The following is a 17,302-nucleotide window of genomic DNA, read 5'->3' on the forward strand; positions in this document are numbered from 1 at the left end:
CCCTTAGTGCTTTCACACTTGATTGACGCCACTAAATGATCGGACGGGATTGATTTGTGCTTCTTGGCAAATTTTAAAGTTAATCGAATTATTGTCTGCTTCTCCCATTTCCTCCACATTTCCACTCCAGTCTTACGGCGTTCACACTAAAAGTCTACCTGGGCTATATCTAAAATTATCAATTGGTAGTTAGGATCGTTGTAGGGAACAGTTTAACTTACTACTCAAAAAAAAAAAAGTCTCTCAAGCAAAATAACGTTCAAGCGACAGTTTTTTCGAAGTCCAGTACGGTTTATCCTACTCATCTGAGTGACATGTTAAAGGTCATATTTATATAACTGTAAACCTTTTTGGGCTATCCAATAATGAGCCACAGCGTTGCCTGTCAGGATCAGTTAGTTTTATCTTTGCTGGACTTGCGAACCGTTGGGGTTGCTATTCGACAACACGAGAGCAGTAAATTGTTGAAACGTTGCTGTTTCGGGTTGCAGGTCACAATAATAATTTACATGGCAAATGGGTTTTTGCTCCGTCCTAGTTTATTTTATCAGTTTAATTATTCGCAAGATGTTCAATCTCAATAGGTTACCGAAAGTGTGTTTTGAGTTCTTAAGCTTTATGGAAGCTTTTTATGAAAAAAACATCTTTATAAGAGTATCCTGGGAGTTGTACTCAGTTTGGGACTAGACGGAGGAGCGAACGTTCATGACCTAATGACGGTCGTCCACATCGTCAAACTGAATAGAATTTAGTCAAAGTAACGAGCCACCTAGTAAAAATACATCAAATGACTAATGAAAATGTTCCTCAAGTAAAAGCCGTTACGCACTGAACTGATAGGAAAGTACACGGGTCGACGTGTGCGGATAGAGAAGCTTACTTACCGGATACCATCTCTCAATAGCATTTTGACATGGACGCTGAAAGACGGAGCGACAAACAATAACGGTAGATACGGCGAGTCTAAAACTATTACGATATATAGCGAAAATTCGCTCGCAGATGGTCGATGGCTGTGTGATTCGATTAGGGATTATAGGCATATCAACGATGTCGTGCGGGTGAAAACTCGTTTTGTTTTGTTATTCTGGCCAGCAAAGATCGGCTCACAGCAACGAGTAACTTCAGTTTGTTGCAGGCCGGTCGTCTAGATGCTTCCCTTTCGATCGTCTGGCGTGGGCAATAATGAGAAATGATAAATAACCGAACAGTTTAACAGGTTAACAGAACGGAATCGATAAACTTGTCTTCAAAATCAATGTATCAACTTCCAGAAAGTTAAACTGCTACGCATGTATTGATTCGTAGAAAGAAGTGATGATCTTGACAGTCGCCGTATCGAAACTAGCGCAAATACTTCTCAGTTGAAAATTTCTACACTCGTCAACATAACACGCAGTCAGTCTTCACGTTCAGTATACTTGTTGATAGAAATGTTTATATATATATATATATATTACATGTTTGACTTTGAAAAATATGGCTTGCAATGATCATGGTCGGTTATTGGTGACCATTGCAGAAGCGCCCTAAAAAATGTCTATTGCATTGTCCACGAAGCTGATCATCACACTCAGTCTTCTGTGATTATTCGTACACATATTTAGAAATTCATCGTTCGTTGGGTAGATAGATTGACACAAACGTTTAAATAGTCGATAAAATAAAATAATCGAGTATACGTATCTAACGAGCTACATGTGGTCAGACAAACTTACCAGCCTGCCCGTGACAACTGAGCACTTCAGCTCAAAACTGGGTTAGGTAGTGAAACAGATGAATATGTTCGGCCACCAGCGAACCGCATAGGCTATATTCTAATTCAGCCCATTTTGTACATTTTCTATGTGTTATTATAATAAGTCATTTTTTCATATTTCCTTTTACAAGTACGCTACTGCTACGCTTTCATGGCGACGTCCCTAGCAAGTTGAAGAAAATGCTTACAGAGTACAACGTCCAAAATTTGTCTTCAAACTAAATTTGCGTATAAATATATATAGCGTGAACGGATTCAGCACACGATTTTTAATCGGTACTACAAAACGCTACAAACGATTACTTCAGACGCTCGGCGCCATGTTATTCTCCAGCATTTACGCAAGATAATTTAACCCCACACAAATCCGTTAAGTAAGCTCATCTAGCCAATTACGCCGATGTTTCTTTAGTTCACTTGGCGTGTTTCCATCATCAAACTTATTTCAGATGGTCGGTTAAACAGTGCAATACGCCCATCATAGCTAAGGTCCTTGCACAATCTGTCGCATATTAAAATGCTTTTCGCTAACTTTGGGTCTGTACCAACAAAATGGCCCACCTGTATAGCGAACATTTTAGCTTTGTCGTCAGCGTGAAGTCTATCCATTCTATAACACTTGTACGCGTTACGTTATGAATACAATATGTCGGCGCTTTTTACAGGTGCGCAGAGGGAGACTATACGTCTAAGTGGACTAGTTGGATAGCCGTTTACTCAACACGGTGAGCTCTTATTGTTATCTCTTCGCTGCGCTGTTGTGGATAGCAAAACGATGATCCATTTTAGGTTGAAAAAAGACTTTATTAGGACAAGTTTAACTGCAACAAAGAGAAAATGTCAGCGGCATTTAGTCAGACATTTTTATTGCTTGTAGCGAATAGGGATTATTTGGGTATCCTATTGTTTCTGAAGACTTATTGAACAGAAAGAACAGGCCAATTATTGAATTCGTGTCAATTTCAGATGATATTTCTATAAATGTTCTGTATCTTAACATTACGTATTAGTAAGTGAAAGTGGTTGGGGTACGAGTGGCACCGAGCCAAATCAGACCCAGCGACGTTCTGCAAAAAAAGAAAAGAATAACATAGAACCAGGCGATACATTATGGCATAACATGTTCTAGAATGATACTAGTAGCCTGTAAATGCAATGTATATTTTACAAATACGCTACAAGGAATTAAAATGGAAATCGTTAATTCTGTCTAACCCGATTTCTATTTGTTCATACGTCACAATCCTATCACAACGATAGTTTTATCCATTAATCATAGTTTTTTGCTTGTCTAGCTTGCTTTACTTTCGTTTGGTAGGAAACCTCATGGCAGGATCGTCTCGCTCATAAAAGGCTTCATTGTATCCAGCTATATATGTATATGCATTCACACCTCTGAACGCGCATTGTTTAAAAATACAAAACATACACGGGTCATTTCAGCTTGTTGCAGTTGGGCTGGAAAGCTCGCTAAAAGATTCATTAACTGCCCTAATTTGTCCTTAGCTATTCTAGAAGTCTGAATACAAGTAATCTAACAGCAAGATCATCCTTCTCCTCAACGTCTTGCACCAACCACACTAACAAAGACGAGTAACTTGTTCTTCCGAATATGCTCGAATCGGATCAGTCATCCGATGTCTATATGGCCAGGTGCGGCTGCCCTGCGTATAAGAACGCAGATATATACATATATATCATATATATATATCTTATATATATATATATGTAAGACTCTTCCTGGTTCATTTATAGTATTTTCATGACAACGTGAGACGTACAACAGTATTAGTAACGTCAGCGTGACTCACGCATAAAAGATCGTTTATGCAAGGAGAACACGACATGTTTGCGCGTTAGGGACAAGCCGCCACGCCTGAATTGTGGCAACTGTGGCAGAAGCCCAAGTGTTTTGTCTTTATCGGCATTCTGCATGCATCAGACGACGAAATGGTTGGGAACAGACAAGCGAGAACGGCTCGACGTTAAAGTGATCTTCGAATACAAATCAATGGCATGCCCATTCTCCGTGCACATAAATTAGAATATCTTCACCTTAAAAAGAAGAATTTTCCACTGTTAACTATAAATCACACAACGATAATGCTAGACAAAACAGTGTCATCTCTTTAAGAGCTGAGAAATTTAGAAGCAGTTCAGAAGATAATAGTCAACGTTTGTAGATCATTATCTACGTGCAATATATATGGTCGTGCATTGGCCTTCAAAACTAGACAGCGTAGTCCTCGTGATCCAGTATTTCACTTAAATGATAATAACCGATGGTCTACAATCTCTACCCTTTAGTGTGCCGACTGTCGGATACAAATCCACACATACCGGGAACTTTATTGTTAATATTCATTACACTTTAAGTAGTAGTTATCTTATGGGATGATGCCGCTTTGACAACCTTCTGCAAACACATATCAATATTCATTCACCTGTCTTCAGGATCAACACCGCAATGTCCACTAACACGTCAATGCATCCATATATATGTACTCGACCCCAAGTAAGGGCCCTGCCTCCTCAGAAGTTGCTTGCTTCCAATTGTCCAATGCGGCCAACCTCTCTCGTTTTAGTTAGCTCAAGTATGGGAAATCGTTACGTTTTATTACGTTGTTCCTCAGTCGTCAATTACCGACTAGTGACTCGCGTCTCCTTTTTCCCCTCGAGTTTATTCGATTTCGTGATTTCGCCACCATCTACATACACGTCGTTGTGTTGACATAGTGACGTGGTTGCTCATGAAGACTACAACGTTTCTTGTCTTTCGACCAGACCTTGCTGCGTTATGGCCGTGTCGTAAGGTGCCACAGCGTCCGTCCCGTGTACAACTTTTGCTTTTGCGTCGCTCTGTATGCGGCCCTTCTGTTACTTTTGACTCCACTTCGTATGTCTGCTGCCGTTCTTGCTGTTCGGAAGTGGACCAGTCGAGGTGCCTGTTTATGGGGCGGGTAATGCCGCCCCGCTCGCCCATATTCGTATGAAGTGCCTTCTATCTCACTATCTGCCTGCTGGTTCAACCACCATCTTTTCCTGATAGTTGGCGTCTTCAGTCGAATTTTCGGCAGGGACCAACTAACCGAGCAGCGGAAACCAACGAAGTAAGCTAATACTTCACCATAGTGAGCGCTAACTTACCATTGGACCCACCATAACGGCACAGTCAGCAGAGATTTCTATCCCTAGAAGAAGAACGACAACAGCGTTATGCCAATCGCATTGCTGGATCGCAGTAGATCCACTATATGGGGTTGCTCTAATCGTCAGCGAACGTCGTCAGTCGACCGGCGATAGCACGATATTGGCGTTCACTGTCGATCTATCCGGTTATGGGAGTTTCTAATGCGGCGTTGCACGCGGCCGCAAAAGCAGTTGTTTTGTTTTGAGTAGAGAAGCTCGTTCAGCCTGGCAGTGATGGTAGTTTTCAAAAACAATTAAGTACGGCCATAGGTCATAATTATAACAGTAATGGCGGCTTTGCTGCGAACGGCTGGAGAAACAGTTACGTCACGGTACCTTAGCCTTTATTGATGTGTTTGTTACTATTGTTGTAGTGGTCGATTTGAATCGGTCGATGACGACCCTTCAACCCATTTGTTTCAGTTTAAGATTCAACACAGAGGAAAAGAAGGCGGAAAAAAGTTTCCTCATCGTACCACAACTTTATTAGATTGTCGGAGACTGTCGGATAGATTTATCTAGATAATAATTCACACAGCGCCCCACTGGCAGCGGGAGCGTCATAGCGTTTGTCGTCATGTTAGGCAAATAGCCAAGAAGATGCTATAATTGCGTGAAATATATTATGCTATTTCGTACGCTGTATCTTTATCCAGTTATTGACACCAATAACTTCGAATAATCTAAGGCTACAGTTCCTTAACTAGTTGTCAATCAGACATTGTTGCTAAGTGTGAAAATCTATTTACTTTAACTTTAAAGTAAACACCTGTTTTCCCCGTTTCACGGGAAGACAACAATACCTTGCGACACAATGGAACATTGCCTTTGCCAATAAGTAGGAAAAGCCCTGTCTTAAACAGAACTGAGTCAAGTTAAGTTGCGAGCCGGGATGTTCCAGGGCTTTACATCCAGTTAAGTCTCAATATCAAGCAAGCCATGCGTATATTTAGGTAAGCGGATAACAAAACAAAGGGTTTGTATTACCCGTATTTTTATTATAGCATGGTACACTTGAAAGTGAATGATAAATATATATATATATATAAATATATATATATATATATATATATATATAGAGCACAAGAAATCGTCGATACTCATTGAGCAGATGCGCCCTTCTCAGCTTCGAGATCTGCCCGACAATGACACGTGGGCAGAATTGATCCAAGAACGAAGCCACTTCCCAGGTGGGTATCAATGTACGAAATGAACAGGCATCATTGGTTAGACCATATTGGCCATCGCTGGGGGAGGATTTGCTGTGGGCGTGCTGTTCTCACTTACATCGATATATAGCTAATCCCCGGAAAGAATGACAGGGTTCGTCGTTTGAATTTGCCTTCGGTTATAATTTTGCTGTTACAACTCACCATCACTGTAAAACATAATATAGGAATATCTGTGATTTGGTGCGAGCTTATATATGAGTGAGGATAAACTTTTCGAACACTTTCTCATAGAGAAAAATCGCCGAGGATCAGCACAGCACGAAGATTTACCTATTTTCTTGATTACTTCGAGTAATCTGAGGAGTCTACCTTTCTTACGAATACAGAACAATGCCCACGTCTTTGAGTGCCGTAGTCCCCAGGCAGGTATATATCAAGTCAATTTTCTTCGAAGGGTCGACAACTCAACCTCGCGTTTATTAGTGATTTTTCTGTCCGAAATGTATGCACACCTATTCAGATGCTTCGTTTATGATTCCGATAAGTCAAGTGTCAAGATATATCCAAAAAAAAATGCAGCTAGAGTTAGTTCCTAAAGAACGACATAATTTGCGTCGTTTTGGATGCGCGCTTTCCTAAACTAGCTGGCGATCAGTTCAGGCCCAGCGAATAAAAACACTAGTTTAGGTTCATACCGGCGAATCCTCTTGACTGCCTGTTAGCGTCATGATGAGTAACACCGATAAAGCCACGAATAGCCAAGGATGTTCTGGGACTACACATGAAACGCGCTAGCGCGTTTCTGACCTGACATAGCAGAGGATCTGGTCTGATCCTATTCAAGCCACTCATGAATGTCGAAGCAATAACTGTTTTTCACGAATCGTATGTACGGACCACACCGGAAAGGGAAAAATCGCATGCACCCGCTACTAATTTCTGCCTATTGACATCGAATCTTTTGTTTTCCTTTGTTGGGATAAGGACATGAAGAAGTCTGCTGTTAGCTGAGAACGATGACAACAGAGAATATCCTGGTTGTGCTCCCACAGAATAAGCTGCGCCACCGGTTTCAAATTTTAATAAGACAAAAAAAATGCTATCTATTTTTTTTATCAATATAGATTTATCAATCTCGGTTGTAAGTTGCACCTAAATTTTGCAGTCGGTGCTGCTATTCATAAGCTGTGTGACGAATGTATTACAGATCAGTTTTGAGCAGACCGCAAACTGCTACCGCCAGAATGATTATATCTAGCAGACCTACGAACATGTTGTGGACATTTTTTTCTCTCAGATTATTAAAAGGGAACTACAAACGACGAATATTTTTTAGAACCAAATAGTTAATAAAACGCACGCATATGAGCTAAAAAAGCCAACGATGTTCCGAACCTTTGATGACGATCCCTGCATTCGTATACAGCGCTGTGCTAGGTCATTTTGTAAGATGACGTAAAATGGGTTTCTGTCTATTGATCGACGCTTTTGAACCCTTAAGAAGTGAAAGACTTGGAAAAGCATCCGACGCAGCCGGCGTTGTCCAATCTGGACCTTATTTTATGATTCTGGAGAAAAGCAAAACCAAAGAGGTTTCCGAATGACATGACAACGCTTTCGTAGCTTGTCCCACTGGTAATCAGACGAATACAGGTAACAGGGTCGCTCGTCCTAACTATACTATGACCGTAACACGAAAGCCAATCATTGTCGGTGATGCTTTGGGGGGTTTATCAATAATTTGAACAACAAGTATGTCAGATCGACGAAGATTCGCGCACGCAGTTGGTGTCGCTATAACAGGTAATAGTGTGCATTTGTTCGATCGGCGTGAATTCGATGATATGGCTCTTGCTATCTACTTCGAGATACAAAATCCGGAGTCCCTGTGATGAACAAGTCGGCCACGATATGAAGTAAAATATTTTCAGATTTTTTGTAGATGCAAGTAGTTTAAGCATTATGTCGTTTTTGCATATATTTAGATTGCAGAAAAACGGTGGGGTGCGTGAATATTTCTGGATTATATCCTGAATTGCACCCGAATTGTGCAAGGCACGTCTTAATAGCACACTGCATGACGGTAAATGCTGCTGTTGAAGGTGTACATCCGTTCTTGAGTCGAGCACTTAACTTACCATATATGTAGAGCTGAAGGTCAAGTGCCGAAAGTGAAAACGTCATGAAAACATTTTTTTAGGCTAACTTACAGCTTTGATTACAAACGGAATTAAGGAAATAATAAAAATTTATTTTTCTCATCTTATTTTACTATGCGATTTTATACGTAAAATGTTACCCACGACTTGTTTATTGTAGAAAGGCAATCGTGGGTTGGAGTTCGGAAAACCTCATGTAAAGGGCAAATAGGAATCATGTGTAAATAAAATATGAAGTTATAATCACTCAAATTATGCATACATTTTTAGGGCATCTTGTGTATGTGTATATATATATAAGAAATTGACCCAATATCCCTTATTCGTCCCCAGCCACAAACGGTCAGGCATAAAGTAAACATTCGCACAACTTCACCGACAATTATTGTAATTGTCGCTGAATGAATGCGATTTTCTTCATAAATTCCATTACTGCTCTTTTTTTTTTTAATAGATGTTAAGGTCAGACTGGTAGTGTTGCTTGAACGTTGCTTGCTTTCTTGCTAATCAAAAGCACAAAATTAGAAAAAGATTTGCCAACAAACGATATAGCTTGGTCATGGCTAGAACGAACACATCGTCGGCAAGCTTAGCGCCATCATGAAACAAGCTACTTCGATATCATAAAAATCAACGAGATGAAGACCAGACCGAATTAACTACGGGAGAGAAAATAGAGCTACTTTAATATAACGAGGGAAAAAAATGGCAAAACGCGCGACACCGCACGAATACTCCCTGTGAAAGTTCCTACGACATAGATTTGACCCGACGCTGTCCTGAACGAAAGAGATCTGTCATAGGACTCACCAAGACCAAGCGAAATATTTGTGTAGTGTTTTCCCGCTAGGCGATGGTAATCATGTCGGCAAATCCCTAAAGGTAGCTTTAGGAGCTAGCAGGAAACAACAGCAGTAACGACATCACTACAAATGGCTAAAACGACGACCCCCAACTCCTACAACGGTAACAAGTCTATCTTTCTGACGTAAATAGTAGTTGTCCGAATTCTGTTGCCGTTCTACGCGCTGCTGTTAATATTGACGGCGATGCGAGGGCGTGGGGCCTTCCGGCGCCCCTCAGATCACTCTGATGCTATACTAAACCGGCGTCGCTCGGGTGCAACGACAGCTCTGCGGAACGACACACTGTCTACTAGATGTATGATACGAATAATCCAAGTAGCATAGCATAGCCAGCCCTGTAATAGCACACAGCGAAGTGCTGTGTTCGTTCGGCCACAGACTCTGATCCTCCTGCAGGTTGAAATGAGTCGAACCAAGAACACCGCTTGCCCAACTGAGAACGGGCCACGAACGCGTCAGGGATGCATAGAGCGAAAAGAAAAGCCAAACAAGAGACGATAGCGCAGAGAAAAACAAGAAAGAGAAGAGCAAACGAGGCAACAAGCCTGGCGAACCTATACCCGTACAACCTGACTATGTACACGCACGAAGTCGCAGAACAACCGCACGAAGATCGCCATGGCCGTCATTGTCGGCGGGATGGAAAAGTCGGTCACCATCGTAGTGCGCCTACGAAGCAGTCTTGGCTAATGGCTGCAGCAAGAAAACTGACGACGACAACGACGGCGGTGGCAGCCAGATATTCCTCGACGACCAAGGCACGCTACTAGCATATATAGACAACACATATACAAACTAGGCGACGGGCAGGCAGACCGTTAGAGCTGTTCTTCAAGTACTCTTAGCGCAGCGACCTGTACGGATTGGCGTATCATCGCAACGCATACCGCCCCATGGGTGACCCCGATGATTGAGGCCCATCATAGGCCTAGTAAAAAGAAAGCCTAGTCGCAACGATGCTAGGCAGCACGAGCAAGCGCGATCTCGCCAACGAATACGACAGATTTCAATGAGGTACCGTCGATGGGATCATAATGACGAGGATGATGTCGCGCCCATGTGATGCTGAAGGCAACTGCCCCTGTGGGTCTCAAGTCGTTAGGGCCTGTGATATCGCTAAGAAGTTATCTGTCACGGGTATTTGTAGTTATATGTGCGCAACCTACGGGTAATATTGTTGTTGTAGATTAGTAAAAATTTCACGAAGTATTGCAAGCAGTAGCAGGGGCAATAGGTGAAGAAATTTGAAAAAGCTCCAGAATTTAATGCTGATAATCTGACAGTAACTGAACTGAGAGGTTGAAGTATCTAAAACTTGAAGGTCGGGATGACGACAGTGATGACACCCAGAAAGAAAACTAATGTTCGTAAAGGGTTTATCCAGAAGAAAGCATTCGACAACAGTCACCTTATGGGGCCTATGATACTGAAGTGTATTAAGTGCTGATAGATTAATGGCATTAGTTCTGGCAAGGTTCATTTTTAATTTGCGACTGCTTAAGTAGTACGGAACTTTCAAGTAAATAGATAAAACTTGGATCTTGTTTGCTTTCTGTGTGTAGTATCAAAATTTGTGAATAAAAATTTTAACTGGTTTGTTTCTAGTTTTTACGCATGTACACGTATTTGTAGTACGGGCAATACGAGGATGAGAAACCCTTTTAGCTCATATGAAAATGTGCCTTAATCGGCAGCCATACACCTAGAGACATCAAAATACACGAGAAAGGATATCTTATCTATTAGTATTTTTCGTTTAGTTTAATTGATATTTATTTTCTACTTAATAAACGAGTCGCGATAATACCTTCTCTTTCTCTAATTAATAAGCTAATTTCTGACGCCGTGACGAAGCAGGACAGCATATCACACGTAAAATAGCCAATACTTTTTATCACTGTAAGTTACCTTACACGCAGTTGTTGTTGAGTAGTAGTAGTTTTAAACTTATGTATAATCGTCAAGCCATATGCTGTGATGTGATATAATAGGGCGTAGACAAAAGCGGACAGTACCGATGGAAAGACTTTGCCAGAGGGCTGCTACAGCAGACAATGGCTGGCAGGATAACTTAATCATCTAGAAAGTATGAATTTCTTACATATGGAAGTGCAACAAGTTCTCAAATTTATAAGGTTGAAAGTCGTCGTTCGCATTAGAAGCGTTTACATGTACCGTGACATGACACATCCATGCTTAGTGATTTTTCGTTTTACTTGACGACACGGCCCGAATTGCAGGAATTGTGACGCATGACCATGTTATCGCTTGGCCATTTCTAACAGAACTCATTTGTAGAGCTTTAAGGCTCTGCTGAAATCCAAGCGACAATAAACGCGTCAAATATCGTTTGTTTCGTAAAGCGAAAAAGGGCAAAGCTTTCAAAGCGTGTTTGGCTGTAATAGGACAAATGCAACATAAACAGGATCTTGTAGCAACTGTTGAATATTTTGTATTTACGAATAAAAAAGGCTAGACTGATGTACATTAGAAGCGCATTTAAATTAACGTGCATTCAGCCGTAGTTACCATAGTAATTATTGCTATCATTATGGGCAGCTTATATTTCTCCCATTGATTACTCCGCTAGCCTCCGCCAAGCTGAAAGATTGATTCAAAATTCAACTGGCCCACATCTCTATTCAAACAATACCGTCTGTGCTGACCAGTTGTCGTCGTTGCAGGGTTTTGTCTCACGTATAAAAGCGAACGTATAACCAGCTCCGGTCAAGAGTCATCGCACAGATAAGCAGGTACACGATTTATTAAGCGCTGCGTACAATAGCCACTCGTTTGTCGCTTCCTCCTTTCGGTACTTTGCTCATTTTCATCTCTGGCGGCACAAACAGCAACACCACAACCATCGTAAAGATTACTGCGGCGCGAATGTATATTCGTTATTTTCTGGCGCGGTTCTACGCCTTGCTCGACCAGGAATCGCAGAGCCATCGATCGTCAATAATGGCCGGCAATCTTTCTTGCGAGCAGCATCCGTTGCCAGACTAGCAGCTGTAATATCAGTGACAACGGCCTGGTGAACCTACTTTTTTCCCTGTTTTTTTTCTCTTCCTCCCTTGCCTCAATCAGTGCTTTCACTTCGGAGTCGCTGTCTCCTATGCGGGCGTAGGTTCTCTTATCGTCGTCGTCGTCATCGTCATCGCCGCCGCCGCCGCCGCCGCCGTCGTTCACAGTACCATAGTCACCGCTAACGTAGCCGCCATCATCAGCTCTTTCATTCGCCTAGTTGCTCGTTTATTTCGTCCATTTGTCAAGAGAGCTTCGCGTCATACATATCGCACCCGCCCAAACCTTTAAGCAAGAGCACGTAGGCATGCGAGTATTGTTTTGTTGCCCTTCGATCCCGAAGCCTTTTCGTTACAACGCAATCCGCGACGACGAGCCGAGTCCACAATCGGTATGGCTTCACCCCTCCAGCCTCACTGCAACAACGATGCCGACCATAAGCGTCCGACAACGTCAAAAACGTCAGTTCAATCTGCACTTAGCCAGAGCTGCAATCGCGGGCTGCAGCCGAGGTCGTATTGTACATAGTCAACGCGGACTAATTGCTGTTACTCGCAGGCCGATAGTGATTTGGCAATTCCGCCAGGATTCAATAAGACCGAGAGAAAGCGAAAAAAGGCCACACGTTATGAATAGGCGACGGAATGTATGCCGCGTCAAACGCTAATGCTAGCCTAAACAGTCACCCATGAAACGAAGTCCAACGCGCGATATTCGGTGCACGTTCGTTTTCTGTGTATTCGCAGCAAAGCAGGCAAACGTGCAGCTTCTATACGAAAACGCATGCAGAAGCTTTACAAAAATACTTGAACACGCGCTAATAATTCGGCAGTATAAGCAATTGCTAACGGTTTGGAAGATAAATCAATTGGACAGTTGTGTCGTATAATCGTAACACTTTGATGCTTTTCGAAATGACCATGTCTGCAATATTTCGCCTATTCAAAAATTATGTTCCTACACAGGACAAGCTGTTAAGAATGTTGCTACAACGGCACGGGGTGCACGTGTTATAATCGTTTCATGTACCCGAACGATGTAGGGATTTTCTTTCGGATCGGAACATTTGACTTATTATTGATTGAAATATAGCTTAATAGATATATAAATATAACTATATTAGAATAATATGTTAAAATTAATTAATTAATATAGCATATTAAAATATAGCTTATTCGAAATAAGCTTACTTTGTCGCCAGGGGTGCTATGGGTATGGTCTACGGCATTAAATTTGGTACCAGCACGAACTGGAGTAAAGCGTGCGGAAGACGTTCGCGGTGGCCTCGTGGCTCTATTCAGCAATAGTGAACTGAAACGTAATTACGCTACAGCTGCCAATTTACGTACTATGTTTAGTATATATATGGAACGTAATACTCATTCCGTATGCGTTTGTGACTCTTTCGATATGTTCGGGAGCTCAGATATCTCAGATATAATATCAGGCATGCTATGCTGCGAATACGCCATTTTCTATTTAGTTTATCCACTCCAATGTGTATCAAACTAAAATATTGATTTCTTCAATTCCCTTAGAAGCATCGCCGTTTTATCTCTAGATTAATATTACAAGTTCTCCTGTAGCAGTTTAGTTTGAAATTTGGCGCCAAATACAGTCTCATCCCACGCACTGAATGCACCTATGTACAATCAAATAATGTTGTTTCAATAAGCCCTTCACGTATTCGATAGGTGTACTCTAATGCTTACGACCACTTCGGCACGTACCAACTAGTAAGCTCGAACGCAATTTGGGTCGTAACTTCGCCATCGTGGAATCGCAAACATCCATATGGTACGAGATAGAACAATGAGCAATGCTAGAAAGGGCAAAGGCAACCGACGAACGTCTCACCTCTTTTCACATTTTCCGCTCCATTAGACCCTACATATACAAACTGCGAATGATCTAGGTGTTTATTGATAAAACAGTATACGTACAGGTAAACGCAGACCATATTATGTAGACCATAACCGAGGTAACATTTGGATCAGCAGCGACCGCTCACAATCGTCCAACTAGAAGAACGGGAAGATGAACCAAAACGAACGGTGACGAAGTGACAATGACATTAAAACAACGTCGTCGTGCCCTGACCACGCGACTGTATGACACGCGACGATGATGGCAATAGTAATAATAACGATGGTATTGCATCTTTGTGGAAAAAAAAGGCATATCATTTCTAACTAACCATCGATGCACAATGCGTTGTATAATGTTTTGTGACGGATAAAGCGTCAGCCTGACGAGACAGCGAGAATCATTAGCACCTCATTTAACCTGATCTATTACAATCGCTAAATACACTTGCCATCGTCGCGTCCGCCAGTACTACATCGAAACAACGCCACACTGCGATGGCCACCGACCAGCTGTCACGCTAACGTCATCAAACATCTGCCTATTACATTGTACAATGTATGCATTGTTATCGACAAACGGCGATGTCAAATACTAAGGAAGCTATCGCTGGAACGGTGTCTGTTCGTGTTAAAGCTCGGGGCTTGTTTTTGTACCCCGGAACCAAGTGCTTACCGCCTTCATTCGATACACAATCGCAGAATAGCGGTTCCGACCGTATTAGACTTTTTCGTCGTCTGGACAGAACGGAAGTGCGTTTTGCTAAGCGGGACACGTCGTGCTCTAGGTTCGAGCCTCGGCCACAGACGGACAGTTCGTTTCGGGCTGGGATCGGGGCTGGCCGTTTGATGGAACTACCCCTGACAGCATAGAACTCGAAACATAGAGGCCAAGCGGGAGACCGACACCTGAACGGGAACATCGTATATGAGCACGTATACAAATAAATGTTTAGATACTTTGCCGAGCATGTTTGTACGTGCGTGCGTGCATGCCAAAATGACCAGATGCGAAGAGAGCTGGAAAAACGTCAGTGAAATCCATGTGGTTAGTGGAAATAATGCAAAAAGACGTGATACGAGATGTTTGAGCAGTCTTCATCAGAGGCTAATTTTGAAACCAGCCAAATATATCTTATAGAAAAGCGTTAATGTGAGTTTTATTTAAAAACGTATAGAGATACATGTGTTTTAAAGGGTTTTTTTGATTCTTAATATGTTCCACTGACCCACTTTGTTTACTACAGAACATAGTACTATTGGCAGCAACTGTCCCGGAACATATATATTTAATTCACACCTGTGTCCTATATGTTCCATTGAACATAGACTCAGAGATCTATTTTAGGATCATTGACCTTTTCAGAATATCTAGTCGCCCTTGATATGTATCGTTTTAGATAACTCTAATTAAGTTTCACTTTCAACATAGAACTTTTTGTTCTTTGAGCTGAACACAGAGTGGACAGACGCTTACGATCGACACACTCGGTGTTCGAGTGCTTTGCCACAAAGATTACGTCGACTTGTCGGAAGCATCCGCTCGCTGCGCCATCATCTTCAGGGCCTGAAGTGGGTCGTTTTCGTAGAAGCCGAATAGAAAAAAAAGATAGGAAGGTTAACGTGTGACGCTGAAAGAGGACATCGTCTCCACTTTAGCATATGATATTTCTAGAAATGCACGCGAGAACGATTTGTAAGCCTGCGAGATCTGACTTACATCGTCTGCGCTAGTAGACCGTTCAGGAAGACGACAGGTAGGCCGGCAAGTTGTGACGTGTCGCTAAGCGTATTTTCTGTGCAAGGCTAGGGCTACCGCTCCGAGGACCATTTTTTGTTCGAGAGTCTTTGAGAAAATTCTTTTCTATTTTACGTATCGTAGTTACGCCGTTAGGCGGTGCTAATTAGACGGCTGGCTCTTTCCAGCACGAAGCCAACGGTCTACGGTCAATGTGCCCAATCGATGCGTCTACGGCCAAATTCGGACCTAGACCACTACGTGTCGCTAAGTTTAATATGCAAACACGTTACCACTCGACTATAACGGAGCTCTGTCGTAGTTCCGAGAGCATGACAATGACAATCTATAGGACACAGACGTGTTTTTCTGGGCTTTCTTCCTGAGGCCGGTACTACATCCGGGCGGATATAGTACCGGCCTGAGGAATCCCTGTAAAAAGAATCACCATAATTGGCCTTACGTCAGATCGTTTTTATTAGATATATTAAATCCTGAAGAAATATTTGCGATCGTATGTATTTGTAATACACCCCGAAGGTGTATCGACGCGATATTTCGTTTGGGTCGAGTTAGAACAGATTCATAATGTTGCCTAGATAGGTGTATATTTCAACTTTAAACTTTAGAGGTAAGTAATGTTTTCTATTGAAAATGAGCGTCGATAACTAAACTAATATGGCAGATGAACTAGTTTGGTCGGGTTTTTTGGCGGATCGTTCAACTTGACCGATTTTTTCTTTTGGGTTGATGTGAAAACTGCGATGACATTCAGCTTTTATCAATAGACATGTCAATAGAAATAGACATATACCGCTTGCCGAAGGTTAAGGACGACAACCCGTCTCTGATTGCCTAAGTATCGAGTACCACCTCTCACTCATCATTCGACACTAGAGCTGGCCACTGTACATTATCAACTGCGTACATTTGTTAGCATAAGATGAATTTTTCCGCGCTTAGCACATACAGTCTATAATTCATTATCCTCACTCTGTGATCATCATTTCATCGAACGAAAGAGTGGCTCAAGTACATAGTGGTTTTTTTCTGGTACGAAGGGTTATTTTGCCATGGCCAAACAAGCCTTAACACGAAGTCGACCTGTATATGTTAAGTTTCGAATTTAAACTGTATTAGGCGCCCGTGTACAACGTTCGCTATAAACGTGCTTTATTCACTGTTAATTCAGTACAAAATGTAGCGCGATTAGATAACGTAATAGATCTGCTCTAATTTTATCGTACGTCTGTTAGAACATTTATCGCAAACACGCACTCGCATGTTTGTATACGGGTGTCATTTTATATATGTTCAAAAACGATTTACAGCGGACAATACAGTCTGTCATTTTCGTGCTTAGTTCATTTTGGTTACTGATTTTCTGTCGATTTTTTTTTGTTTTTGGAAAAATACCCGCATCGATTACCGCTGTTGTTGTTGTTATTATTGTAGCGTGTTATTGTTGTCGTTTATTAGTCACGCATAGTTGCGAAATAAGGCGGTCGGCAAGTGGATGCGCTTTTTTCG

At 41.9% G+C, this 17,302-nt stretch overlaps 1 protein-coding gene and 1 long non-coding RNA gene across 20 annotated transcripts in view; one reads left to right on the top strand and one right to left on the bottom strand.

The window, feature by feature from the left end:
• LOC111255475 (uncharacterized) overlaps positions 1-17,302 on the bottom strand; it is a 56,141-nt gene that overhangs the window by 34,782 nt on the left and 4,057 nt on the right. The window contains exons 1-2 of one of the 3 annotated variants that reach the window (XM_086984867.1): positions 14,711-14,847; positions 14,113-14,190 (exon numbers count right to left, since the gene is read on the bottom strand). The exons of 1 other annotated variant lie outside the window; for it this stretch is intronic. The gene's annotated coding sequence lies outside the window, so the exon portion shown is untranslated. Of the gene's footprint in view, positions 1-14,112; positions 14,191-14,366; positions 14,505-14,710; positions 14,848-17,302 lie in introns of those variants that run through there. One more of the 3 variants, XM_086984878.1, reaches the window with a different exon arrangement.
• The window catches only part of LOC147758284 (uncharacterized), a 44,761-nt gene that overhangs the window by 12,430 nt on the left and 15,029 nt on the right, over positions 1-17,302 (top strand). For 10 of the 17 annotated variants that reach the window (XR_015324838.1, XR_015324840.1, XR_015324825.1 and 7 more), the window contains one exon: positions 2,425-2,484. The exons of 2 other annotated variants lie outside the window; for them this stretch is intronic. This is a non-coding gene — a long non-coding RNA (uncharacterized LOC147758284). Of the gene's footprint in view, positions 1-2,424; positions 2,485-14,825; positions 15,188-15,494; positions 15,792-17,302 lie in introns of those variants that run through there. 5 more of the 17 variants (XR_015324824.1, XR_015324819.1, XR_015324827.1 and 2 more) reach the window with 5 other exon arrangements.

This window comes from Varroa destructor, unplaced genomic scaffold, assembly GCF_002443255.2.
Source record: "Varroa destructor unplaced genomic scaffold, Vdes_3.0 BEIS01000001.1, whole genome shotgun sequence".
Taxonomy (NCBI): domain Eukaryota; kingdom Metazoa; phylum Arthropoda; class Arachnida; order Mesostigmata; family Varroidae; genus Varroa; species Varroa destructor.